We start from the raw sequence: 12,263 nt of genomic DNA, 5'->3' as shown, positions 1-12,263 counted from the left end.
AGCCGGAAAGACCAGCCAGTTTAGCCGGATATTTAGGTAAAAAGGCCGGAGAAACTTAATTTTTTAAGTCTTAGTAGGTATATCACTTCATACCTATATCATTTACCTTTAAATCTTCTTAAATTCTAATAAAAAACAAAAAAATTAAATGAATCAGTCTTCTTTTTCGATTAATACTATTGCAATTTGCAATGGAATACAAAATTCAACAAAACTCAAATGAATGAACCTGTCGTATTTATTAATCATCATCCTTTACTTTACTTACTATTATTGTAAAATGTAAAAAATTGACAAACTTAAGACTAAAGACTAACAAAAGCCGGACAGGCCGGACACCGACTAATTTGGCCGCACATACAACCAAAAAGCCTGACTGTGTCCGGCTTTATCCGGACGCCTGGCAACAAATGTTCATGGGCGGTGGTAATCGCTTAACATCAGGCGGCCCGCATGCTCATTTGCTCGCTTTAAAAAAATAGGCAATAGCTAGCCGCTTCCTCGTCTGTAATGGGACAAGTGCTTTAAGCTATAACGTTACTTAAACAGGCTTAAAAATATGATTTTAAGGTAAAACAAAAGATACTTGAATACATCTTGAATACTAGATGATCCCCGCGGTTACGTCCGCGTGGCGGGATAAAGATTGTTTAAAAATCCTGTTAGAGCTCTTTCAATTTCCGGGATATAAAGTAGCCTATATCTATTCGTCCCCGGGACGCAAGCCATTTTTGTACCTTTCGTCAAAATCGCTTAAATGGATCGGCTTAAATTCGCAAGCAGGTGTCATTTGCTTCCTCTACAGACAGGTGTCATTTACTACACGGAAGGAAATGAGATCTGTCATTTGCTTCCGAGCACACTAACATGAATCCAGCGGCTCCCTGCGACTCATCTGATGTCGTCCGCCGACTTAGTGGGGGTCTTCCAAGTTTCAACGCTTCGCCTTCCGGTTTGAGGTCGCCATTCCAGCACCTTGGGACCGCAACGTCTATCGGTTTTACGAACTATGTGCCCTGCCTATTGCCACTTTAGCTTCGCAACCCGTTGAGCTATGTCGGTTATGCTAGTTCTTCTACGGATCTACTTATTTCTGATTTGATCACGTAGAGAAACTCCAAGCATAGCTCTCTCCATTTCCCGCTGAGTGACTCTTAGCTTCAGAGTCACTATGCCGGGCGGGTGGGCGGTTTTGAGATTCAGGCGGCACAAGACCGTGGCGTGTGGAAGTCCCTACAAGAGACCTATGTCCAGCAGTGGACGACTATCGGTTGATGATGATGACGCTTACTGCTGCTATCAACGCCAAAATTAAGCGCGATTAAGTTAAGTTGCTTGAAAAACAGGTCAGCAGTAGCAAGTCCAGTACGCCAACGAAAGTAATGTACATCGGCCTTTAGAATGGCATTTCGGCTTTGTAGAGCGTTCTCTGTCACTCATACCTAAATGACATTTTGTCGGTCTCAACAACAGGGACTCCTCTACAAATCTGTTATCTCCTTCTAAAGGTCGATGTACATTACTTTCGGCCGTATACTGTACTTGTATTTAGAGGCACTGACATCTTTGTCGGTTTAACTATCAAAAAACAGGTCGGCAATCGCACTTCCAGCGTACTTAGATTAGTAGATAGTAGACTATAGGAGGTCTATGATAGTAGATATCACTGGCCAGTGAGTTGGTTTAACTATTTACACAAAGTTAGCATACCAGTATTTCGCCAGCATCAGAGTAGTTTCCGTAGTGTAGCGGTTATCACGTGTGCTTCACACGCACAAGGTCCCCGGTTCGATCCCGGGCGGAAACATTTTTTTTAAATTTTTTAGGCAGAATTTTTTTTTCTGTTTTTTATGACCTTGGCGATGAGCGGCTGGGTCTAATATGTGGAATTAATGAATGGAATGAAATAATTAATGAAAAACGCTTTATTGCCATCTTAGACTGCATCATCACTTACCACCAGGTGAGATCTACCAACTATTATCTAATATCTTTATCCTTTTTATCTATTAAGTAATAGTATATCAACAAACAAATAATATATGTTTGTTTGTTGATTTGTCCTTCAATCACATCGATCGATAGGTAGGTATGTAAAGACCTAGCTAGACAGACTTACTTTTATCCCGCTAAATCAAAGAGTTGCCATGGGATTTAAAAATAATCTAAATTTACCCGGACGAATTATATCACGCAATTCATCTAGTATGTAGGTACTTCGATAAAATTTAGAGTACCTACTATACTATAGTAAGTCCCTACTAGATAAAGCATATTTATTTTTATTATTATTAGATGAATTGCGTGATATAATTCGTCCGGGTAGATTTAGGTTATTTTTAAATTCCATGGCAACTCTTTGATTTAGCGAAATTACTTACTGCGTAGGTACTATGTCAATGTTATTTTTACGTAAAATAAACTGTATCTGTTTGTCTGTCTGTCAAGTAAAGTTTAGAAATGCCTTCTCCATTTCGACTCTGCCATCCACGCCAGTAATAAATTCGTTAAGTTTAAATGGACGTGAGTCTGCGATATCTCAATTAGGCCTTAACGAGCGGATGTAGGCCTAAATCTAGCCTGAATCTAGGTTATTGTGACAAATGGACCTAGCCTGCTTGCTAATGTCAGTAATTTGTCATTATTTTAAAGACTCATGGCGGGATAGTCCACGAATAGATTAGGGATAGCTTTGGATTAAAGTATCCGGACCTAACTTCAAGAAACTCACTAGCACCCTTGAATTTATCAATAAACTTCATCATTCAAAGAACCAAATGCTTATTCGGCAAGCCTGGTTTCAGTACACGCGATGCGCTGCGAGTCCAATATAATAATTCGTTCATGATTTTGTTGCGGCGGTTTCTGTAGTGCATCGGCTATGTTTACTGTTGCCCGGACAGATCGCTTCGATGCCATCTGTCGCAGCCTCAACAGCCTCGCTATTATCCAGACCGTGGAACCAGCAACAGCATTTTGCGCATGATACCTAGCTGATAAGATGGATGGTCCTCTGATGGGGAAACTCGTGCAGAGGACTAAATCCCTCCGCTCAAAATCTCTGCGGTCAATGCGATCCAGGTTGTAAGTACAAATACTTAGGAATTGACTGAAAGGAGTGGACTGAAAACCGAAAGGTCGACGTTTTAAACCCCGCCCGTTGCACTATCTATTATTGTCGTACCTACTCCTAGCACAAGCTTGACGCTTAGTTGGAGAGGAAAGGGGATATTTTTTTTTTTAATTTGTACCAAAAACATTTACAATAAAGAGAAAAAGAGAGTAAAAGTGGACAGGGAAGCACTTATCTCTATAAGAGATATCTACCAGTAGATAATTATTTAACATGGCTAATATTCTTATTTTCAAAAAAATCTGTAGTTATCTGTAGTTACCTCCACATTAATGTTGACCAAAGGCTCTGAAAGAAAGAAATGACACGAGACTGAATCGAAGTAGAGATAGAGAATATAAGACCCCCATAAAATAAAAAACAATCGCTATTACCCCTATATTCATTACACCCTTCCTAAACCACAAAATATCACTTACAAAGCTCACGGAACCATCTTAAAGCCCTATCTATTTTTTTCAAATCGAATTAAATCGCCTTGTCCGGCCGTTTGGACATTAGCGACCCTAATATATTAGCGCTGCCAAATAGAAGCGGTTTTTAGGGTTCTTCGCGTAAAGTGTAAAAACTACTTATTTCTTTATTTTTTTACTAGACGATGCCTGCGACTTCTTTCGTGTGGATTTAGGTTTTTCTTTAAAATCCGTCCGACCTCCCCGGGATGTAAGTTAACTCTGTACCAAATTTCATCAAAATCCGTTGAACTGTTGGGCCGTGAAAAGCTATCAGACAGACAGACGGACGGACACATTTCACATTTACAATATTAGTATGGATTCAGACACAAAGTAGCCCTTGACTGCAATCTCACCTGATGGTAAGTGATGATGCAGTCTGAGATGGAAGCGGGCTAATCTGCAAGGGGTATTGCAGTTCTTATTAAACCCATACCCCTGTGGTTTCTACACAGCCTCTTACCGGTACGTTAAATCACTTGGTGGTATGGTAGAGTTTTAACTAGCCTCGGCCGAAACCCACTACACCAACCCAGAGAAAGTTTAAAAATTATAAAATTCCTGATTTCCCCTGCCGGGAACCCCCCACAGATAAGACTACAGCGACCAACGCCTGCGCCAGGAAAATCGTCATTAAGTCGAAGTAAACTTATAATAAGCTGTGATAGCCTAGTGGTTAGGACGTCCGCCTTCTAATCGGAGGTCGGGGGTTCGATTCCGGGCACGCACCTCTAACTTTTCGGAGTTATGTGCGTTTTAATTAATTAAATATCACTTGCTTTAACGGTGAAGGAAAACATCGTCAGGAAACCTGGCATGCCTGACAGTTCTCCATAATGTTCTCAAAGGTGTGTGAAGTCTGCCAATCCGCACATGGCCAGCGTGGTAGACTATGGCCAAAACCCTTCTCACTCTGAGAGGAGACCCGTGTTCTGTAGTGAGCCGGTGATGGATTGATCATGATGATGATGATACTTATAATAAAGTTGTAACAAAGTTGCATGGAAGCACTAAATAGGCTTTACTTCTAGCTGCCTCGTACAGGATAGATAGATATTATGCTTTATTAAATAACTTATTTAATGTATCTATATCTATACATTTATCTATTCAACACCAGGGTATTTAGACTGTAGAAGTCCCTACAAGAGACCTATATCCAACAGTGGACGTCTTTCAGTTGATAATACAAGTCTATGATGGAGACATTTTGTACTGTCTGTCAAAAGTCAAAAATATTTAAATCGTCGTGTCTGTCCCTCTTCGGACATCGGCGACCCTAATATATTACCAACCGATCGCTACCGGCTCAGACCGGATGAAACCGGATTTTTCCGCTATAAAACCAGATTTTAGCGCCTCGTGCATGCAGTTAATCTGTCTACTTAGGGTTTTACGAGACTTTTTAAAACTGTGATATTTATATTTGAGATGCCCAAAATTTTTAATTTAAGTCTAAATTTATGGCTGGTCAATACTCTAGCAGCAGGTCTCAAATCAGATTCTTTTGGCATGATGAATTGTTTGTTTATTCGCATACCTAGTGCCAGTGACGATATAATATCATGGATCTGAGACATGGTCGCTAACTATGGTAACCGTAGCTCACTCTGCTATGGGCCTCTATCATAAGAAAGCTCAGAGTCACTTAGCGGGAAATGGAGAGATCTGTGCCTGGAGTTTCTCTACGTGATCAAATCAGAAACGAGGAGATCCAGAGCAGAACCACAGTAAGTAACTGGCATAGCTCAACGAGTTACTCAGCTCAAGAAGCTGAAGTGGCAATGGAGAGGGCACATAGTTCGAAAAACTGATAGACGCTGGGGTCCCAAGGTGCTAGAATAGCAACCTCAACCGATAATCGCACCGTCGGAAGATCCCCCTCTACTGGACAGCAGCTGGACTGGAATAACAGCTGTTGGATCGTGGTGTGTGAAAGTCCTTAAAAGAGACCTATGTCCAGCAGTGGACGACTATCAGTTGATAATGACAATGGTGATGGTGCCAGCAAATGCATTTGATTTTACTTTCATTAGGTACTTACTTTAATCTAAATATATAATAGGAAAAGGTGACTAACTGACTGACTGATCTATCAACGCACAGCTGAAACTACTGGACGGATTGGGCTGAAATTTGGCATGCCTAGCTATTATGACATAGGCATCCGCTAAAAAGAGGTTTTTAAAAATTAAACCCCGAGGGAGTAAAATAGGGGGTTGAAATTTATGTAGTCTACGCGGACGAAGTCGCGAGCATAATCTAGTTAAATCCAAAGCACTCCTACGATAAATCTATGTACCTACCACAAAAGCTTACTCTATTTCGTCTGTTGAATGTCTTTTAAGAACTTGTCTTGGATGCAAGAATTCTTAAACGTTTTGGTATTACTAAGCGATCGACTAACCGGATCAGACCGGATGAAACCGGGTTTAACCGGCGTTGAACCAGTTCTGAGCGCCTTGTACGCAGTTAATCTTAGTTCCTGAATTCACGGAACATTGCAAACTTTTGGAGAATTTGTCGGTTAGTAGTAGGGTTATGGGGGTTTTAATAATAATAGGAAACAAATTATTTTAATAGTATTTTTCATGTAACATATTACATGTATATTTCATGGTTTCATCGTCCATCATAATCAATCGTTAGGCGTCCACGGCTGGATAGCTAGATTTCTTGTAGGGACTCCCCATGCCACTGCCTTGAGCCGTCTGAATTCAGCGGCTCCCGCAGACTCGTTTGATGTCTTCTGTCCACCTAATGCTCAAAGACCAGTGCGTGTTGTCACTTGCCAGTGATGACATATGGATCCAAGGCATAGTCGCTCAATATAGACCTCATAAGAAAGCTCAGAGTCAACCAGCGGGCGATGGAGAGAGCTATGCTTAGAGTTTCTCTACAGTGGCGTGCAGGTCATAGAGGCATAAATGCACTGCTTACCCCAGTTGTTTAGCTCAATGCATATTTTTCATTATGACCTGCCAGTAAACAGGTTCCTACTTAACTAATGCATACCCTGGCTTCAAACCCTGTGCACGCCACTGTTTCTCTACGTGATCAACTCAGAAAATGAGGAGATCAGCGGGTTGATTACGTATCTCGCGACAGGCTTGCGGCAGGCGTAAATCTCGCGAACATTGCTGTCAAATGTCCAGCTAGAGAGAGACAGCAATAGCCACAAAGCAAAATAAGAAAGAAGAAGAAGAGAGACAGCAAATGAACTATCGCATTGCTACTGCTGTCGCGTTGCTGTCGCTACTGCAACGTTTTACGTAATCACCCCGCCAACAAGAATAACGACATAGCTCAAAGGGTTGGGAAGCTGGAGTGGTAAAGGTCAGTTTCAAAAACCAATAGACGTTGGGGTCCCAAGGTGCTAGAATGACGACTTCGCACCCGAAAATGCGTTGGAACTTGGAAAACATATCTAAATATATATAAGGAAAAGGTGACTGACTGACTGACTGACTGACTGATCTATCATCGCACAGCTCCAACTACTGGACGGATCGGGCTGAAATTTGGCACGCAGATAGCTATTATGACTTAGGTAGGCATCCGCTATAAGAAAGGATTTTTGAAAATTCAACCCCTAAGAGGGTGAAACAGGGGTTTGAAGTTTGTGTAGTCCACGCGGACATAGTTGCGGGAATAAGCTATTTTATAATATAAGTAAGTAGAATATTATTGGCTCAATAAAACAAGATAATATTATAATAAAGAGTGGCGAAATAAATCAAATAATACCTCTGACCATTATCGAGGTTGTTTGGGTACTTCCTATGGACTAAGAGCCAGCGAGGGCTAGACCTTCGTTATTTTATAAAAGCTGAAAGTTTATCTGCGTATTGTTCTCAACTCATAGAAAAACCATCAGCTACTGTGAAGTTTGGATCTTGGTGGCTTTGGTAGATAACGTGTAAAAAAGGTGTAAAAACCTTACGTCAAAATATAAAGTAATTGTTCTTATATTTCGTTCGGAATAGTGTTAAGAATCAAGTCATGCATTGCCAGACACCTAGAGTCGTAGCAACCCCCTGCCAGACGCTCTTAAATTCTAAAACTAGTTCATCGTTCTCCCTGGACTGCAATCTCACTTGGTGGTAAGTGACGATGCAGTTTACTTAAGATAGAAGCGGGCTAACCTGGAAGGTGTATGGCAGTCTTTAATAAACCCATGCCCCTTTGGTTTCTATACACGTCATCGTACCGGAACGCTAAATCGCTTGGCGGAATGACTTTGCCGGTAGGGTGGTAACTAGCCACGGCCGAAGCCTCCCACCAGACCAGACCAGAAATTTAGAAATTATAAAATTTCAAATCCCTGCCAGAAATAGAACCCGGGACCTCCCACTAGAAGGCCGATTTTTCCCGGTTGTGTATGTGCGCGTTTGATTTTTTTTACATCCGTTATTTCCATCTTAAGATATTTAGGTATATTGTTTCTGATCACTCCTAGATCTTCTTTTTCTACAAAAGACCACAGCAAATACCACTGTGCCCAGGAGGTCGTCAGGGGCAATACGCAGTGAAACTTTCAACTTTTATAAAATAACGAAGGTCTGGCACGCGCTGGCTCTCTCTCTATACTCCCTTATCATCACCGCGGTAAATAAGATTCATTACACATAATACTAACTGTCGGGGTGTGCGTGCGTCTTATTTATACGTACAATAACAATAAATAAAGTAAAAGCGTTAGTTGCGGAGATGGTCGGAAGATATTTTAAGGAAAGATTACAAAAGGTCTCTCTCTATCTCTATTTGTCTGCGTCCTATGCCGGCTCATTTCTGAGGGTTTTTTTTTTAATATTTAGATACAAGTTAGCCCTTAACTGCAATCTCACCTGGTGGTAAGTGATGATGCAGTCTAAAATGGAAGCGGGCTAACCTGGAAGGGGTTATTAAACCCACACCCCTTTTGTGGCATCGTACCGGAACGCCAAATCGCTTGGCGGCACGGCTTTGCCGGTAGATAGCTACCGGAGACCCAACGGGCGACAACGCGATCGCCCGCGTCCCATCCTTCGCTTCGTCCACTGTGCCCTCTGCTAGTCAGAGGGACACGCGGAGAAACCTCCCCCTGCCAGGCCATTAGCCAAGGCCAACAATATCGCTGAAGAGAAATTATTAGCCATGTTACCGGGGTGCACCGGCCCGAATACTGCTCTTCCCCTCGGATGCATTGACCCTGCATGAATTTAATGAACCTTTCATCTTGTAGACGTTAAGTATTTAATTTTTTATTAAACAAAATCTAAATATATACTAAAAGGAAAAGGTGACTGACTGATCTATCAACGCACAGCTTAAACTACTGGACGGATCGGGCTGAACTTTGGCATGCAGGTAGCTATTACGACGTAGGCATCCGCTAAGAAAGGATTTTTGAAAATTCAACTGCTAAGGGGGTGAAATAGGGGTTTGAAGTTTTGTAGTCCACGCGGACGAAGTCGCGAGCATAAGCTAGTATATACTAAAAGGAAAAGGTGACTGACTGATCTATCAACGCACAACTTAAACTACTGGACGGATCGGGCCGAAATTTGGCATGCAGATAGCTAATATGACGTAGGTATCCGCTAAGAAAGGATTTTTGAAAATTCACCCCCTAAGGGGGTGAAATAGGGGTTTGAAATTTGTGTAGTCCACGCGGACGAAGTCGTGAAATAAGCTAGTCTGTTATAATATTGATGAGTTTTTGAATGACAAATTCTGAATAATGCATTTGAATAATTAATAATTTTTACATAATGACACAATAATATTTTAAGAAGGTGAGATGAGATGCTGGGTTCATTTAATTTCATGCTTTTGATGGCAGGATATGTTTTTTTTTTTTTAAAGAATATTAGCCATGTTAAATGACTAATATTCCCCTTTCCTCTCCAATTAAGCGTCAGGCTTGTGCTAGGAGTAGGTACGACAATAGTGCAACGGGCGGGGTTTGAACCGTCGACCTTTCGGTTTTCAGTCCACTCCTATACCGGTTGAGCTATTGAGGCTCAAAAGGATTACCTAATTTTTAAGACCCCATGTATAATTGCATGAGCATGAGCAAAATTAATTATGATTATGCAACGCATCTAACCCAAAACTTCTCAGTTTTGTCAGTTAGCTTCCAAACTATAACGTAAAACCATTTTGTACCTGATGATGCTTGTTTGCGTATAGTAAAGTAGGATGTACGGTGGGCGACCGACACGGAGAGACGTTATAGCAGTTAGGGGACCTCACCCACGGTGACATTTTGTAGCGATTATGTGTGTGGGATAAACGTCCACAGCTGGACATATGTCTCTTGTAGGGACTTCCACATGTCACGGTCTTGCACCGAATGAATCTATGAACGCGGACTACTTTGTGGGAGCATAGGAATTTTGATAACAAGGCAATGTTATAATGATTTCTATTGTGGAGAGGATGTATAAAATCCCCTTAATCCGGCAACGCATTCATGGTTTATCTGGTGCTGCAAGTGTTCATGGACAGCGGACAGCGGTTATCACTTAACATCAGGTGACCCGCCTGCTCGTTTGCCCGCTACTTTTTTTAAACCTGTCGCCAGCCCACTACTACTCTACACTAAAACTACACTATAGGTACTTGTCTCCTCTCAGAATGAGAAGGGTTTAGGTCATAGTCCACTACGGTCAAGTATGGATTGGCAAACTTCACACACCGACGAGATATTTTATGGAACTCTCAGGCATGCAGATTTCCTCATCACTACAAAAGTTGCCGTCGGTGACCTCCCTTATTATGTAGTGTAAAGATAGAGGTCGTGTTGTGTGTCCGTGCCGCGTGCTGTACACTGGTCCGCCTAATGTCCATTTTATTGGCGTATTGCTGTCCGGCGCGTGGCTCCATGTGGAACAAGGCAATGTGTGGAGAGGCTGTGTGATAATCATCATCACCATTATCAACCGATAAACGTCCACAGCTTGACATATGTCTCTTGTAGGGACTTCCACATGTCACGGTCTTGCACCGAATGAACCCAGTGGCTCAGACAGACTATATCAAACGAGTCTTCCAACGCTACGCATTCCAGGGCGAGGTCGCCATTCCAGCACCTTGGGACCCCGACGTCTATTGGTTTTTCGAACTACGTACCCTGCCCATTGCCACTTCAGCTTCGCAACCCGTTGAGCTACGTCAGTTACTCTAATTCTCCTGCGGATCTCCTCATTTCTGATTTGATCACGTAGAGAAACTCCCAGCGTTATATTTCGATGCTCCCAGCATAGCTAGCCATCCACCCATCGCCCATTGAGTGACTTTGAGCTTTCTTATGAGGCCCATAGTTAGCGACCATGTCTCGGATCCATATGACTCGGATCTTTGTACCCATACCTTCAAAAATTTAAGGCACATCTACCTTTCTTTAGAGAAAACGCTGTGTTTAAAGTAAATAAACAGTTTGCTGAAGTAACTCAGTGGTTTTATCTCTATTATAGTAGGTAGGTACTTATAGAGATAAAATTATTTTTATTGCAAAATATTATATTTTAATTAAATATTGTTTGCGGTGGCGTGCTGTGCGGTTTTAGATTAAGGAGGGTAGGTATTTTACGAAAATATTTTTATAGGTGGTGGCGCCACCTGTTGGTACTTTTGGATAAACATAATTTAACAAGGTTTTCACGATTATTTTATCTACCTACCCTCCATTTTCCCCTTTGTGCACTTTTGCCTATGTTCGTGGTGTCAAATACAACGCCACGACGCCAGTATGTTCTGCGTGCTCCGCGAGACGCCACGCTGACAATTCGCATCGTCGTGTTCATACAACCCAATAAGGAAGGTGAATCCGTGTTCGCCGCTGTTTGTCTGAAGATACGCCCCGAAGTGTCCCGTGAAGTGAATTGTGCATATTCGAGGGACCCCTTAGTGCGTGTGCCGAGTTTGTTCCTGCCTGCAGACTGTCAAGGTTAGTGCACGAATCCTTTGTCCTTCATGTGCCCCTTTTCACCTGCGTGGACGCCTTCTAAACTCTAAAACAACCCGCATACAGTCCGCTCCAGCTCTCGCCGTCGAAGGTGGACAGTGGCCCACGAATTTACACCAATAGCGAAAGAAAAACAAATTGTCCACTCTATAGTTTCACTGTTCGTCGACATGGCGTTGGCGGGGCTACGTGCCGTTCAGTTATTGTCAATAATATACATCACCTTTCCTCGATATAGAGGAAGCCCTATAACTACTGCGTTTAGATTTAGTTCCATTTTAACGTCGAATGTGCGGATTCTCAGACTTCGCACACCTTTGAGAACATTATGGAGAACTCTCAGGCATGCAGACTTCACACACCTTTGAGAACTCTCAAGCACGCAGGTTTCCTCACAAAGTTTACCTTCACCGTTAAAGCTAGTGATATTTAATTGTTTAAAATACACATTAGAAAGGGAAACTTGTACCTACATTCTAAAACAGGTTTTTTTTTAATTTCATGCATAACCGTTTTTTATTTATCGTGCAAAATGTCGAAAAAATACGACTGTCATACGGAACCCTCGGTTCGTGAGTCTTCGGTTCTTCTTTGATTTCATCTCACCCATATAGCCTAGCACATGGATGACAAAACAGCTTTACTCACGTATTTTTTCGACGTTAGCCCGACTAGTTTCGAACCCATCCAGGGTCCTTATTCACAGGGACTCAGTTTGTCCATG

The 12,263-nt window shown here is 42.0% G+C and overlaps 1 protein-coding gene and 1 non-coding gene across 2 annotated transcripts in view; both read left to right on the top strand.

Annotated features, from left to right (window-relative positions):
- The window catches only part of LOC117993757 (spherulin-2A-like), a 146,028-nt gene that overhangs the window by 79,670 nt on the left and 54,095 nt on the right, over positions 1 to 12,263 (top strand). The gene's annotated exons all lie outside the window — the stretch shown is intronic.
- TRNAV-CAC (transfer RNA valine (anticodon CAC)) lies at positions 1,735 to 1,807 on the top strand. Its single transcript has one exon. It is a non-coding gene; the product is annotated as a tRNA-Val (tRNA).

This window comes from Maniola hyperantus, chromosome 25 (assembly GCF_902806685.2).
Source record: "Maniola hyperantus chromosome 25, iAphHyp1.2, whole genome shotgun sequence".
NCBI lineage: Eukaryota > Metazoa > Arthropoda > Insecta > Lepidoptera > Nymphalidae > Maniola > Maniola hyperantus.
The sequence above is the reverse complement of the archived record's forward strand: the minus strand, read 5'-3'. Positions and strand labels throughout refer to the sequence as shown.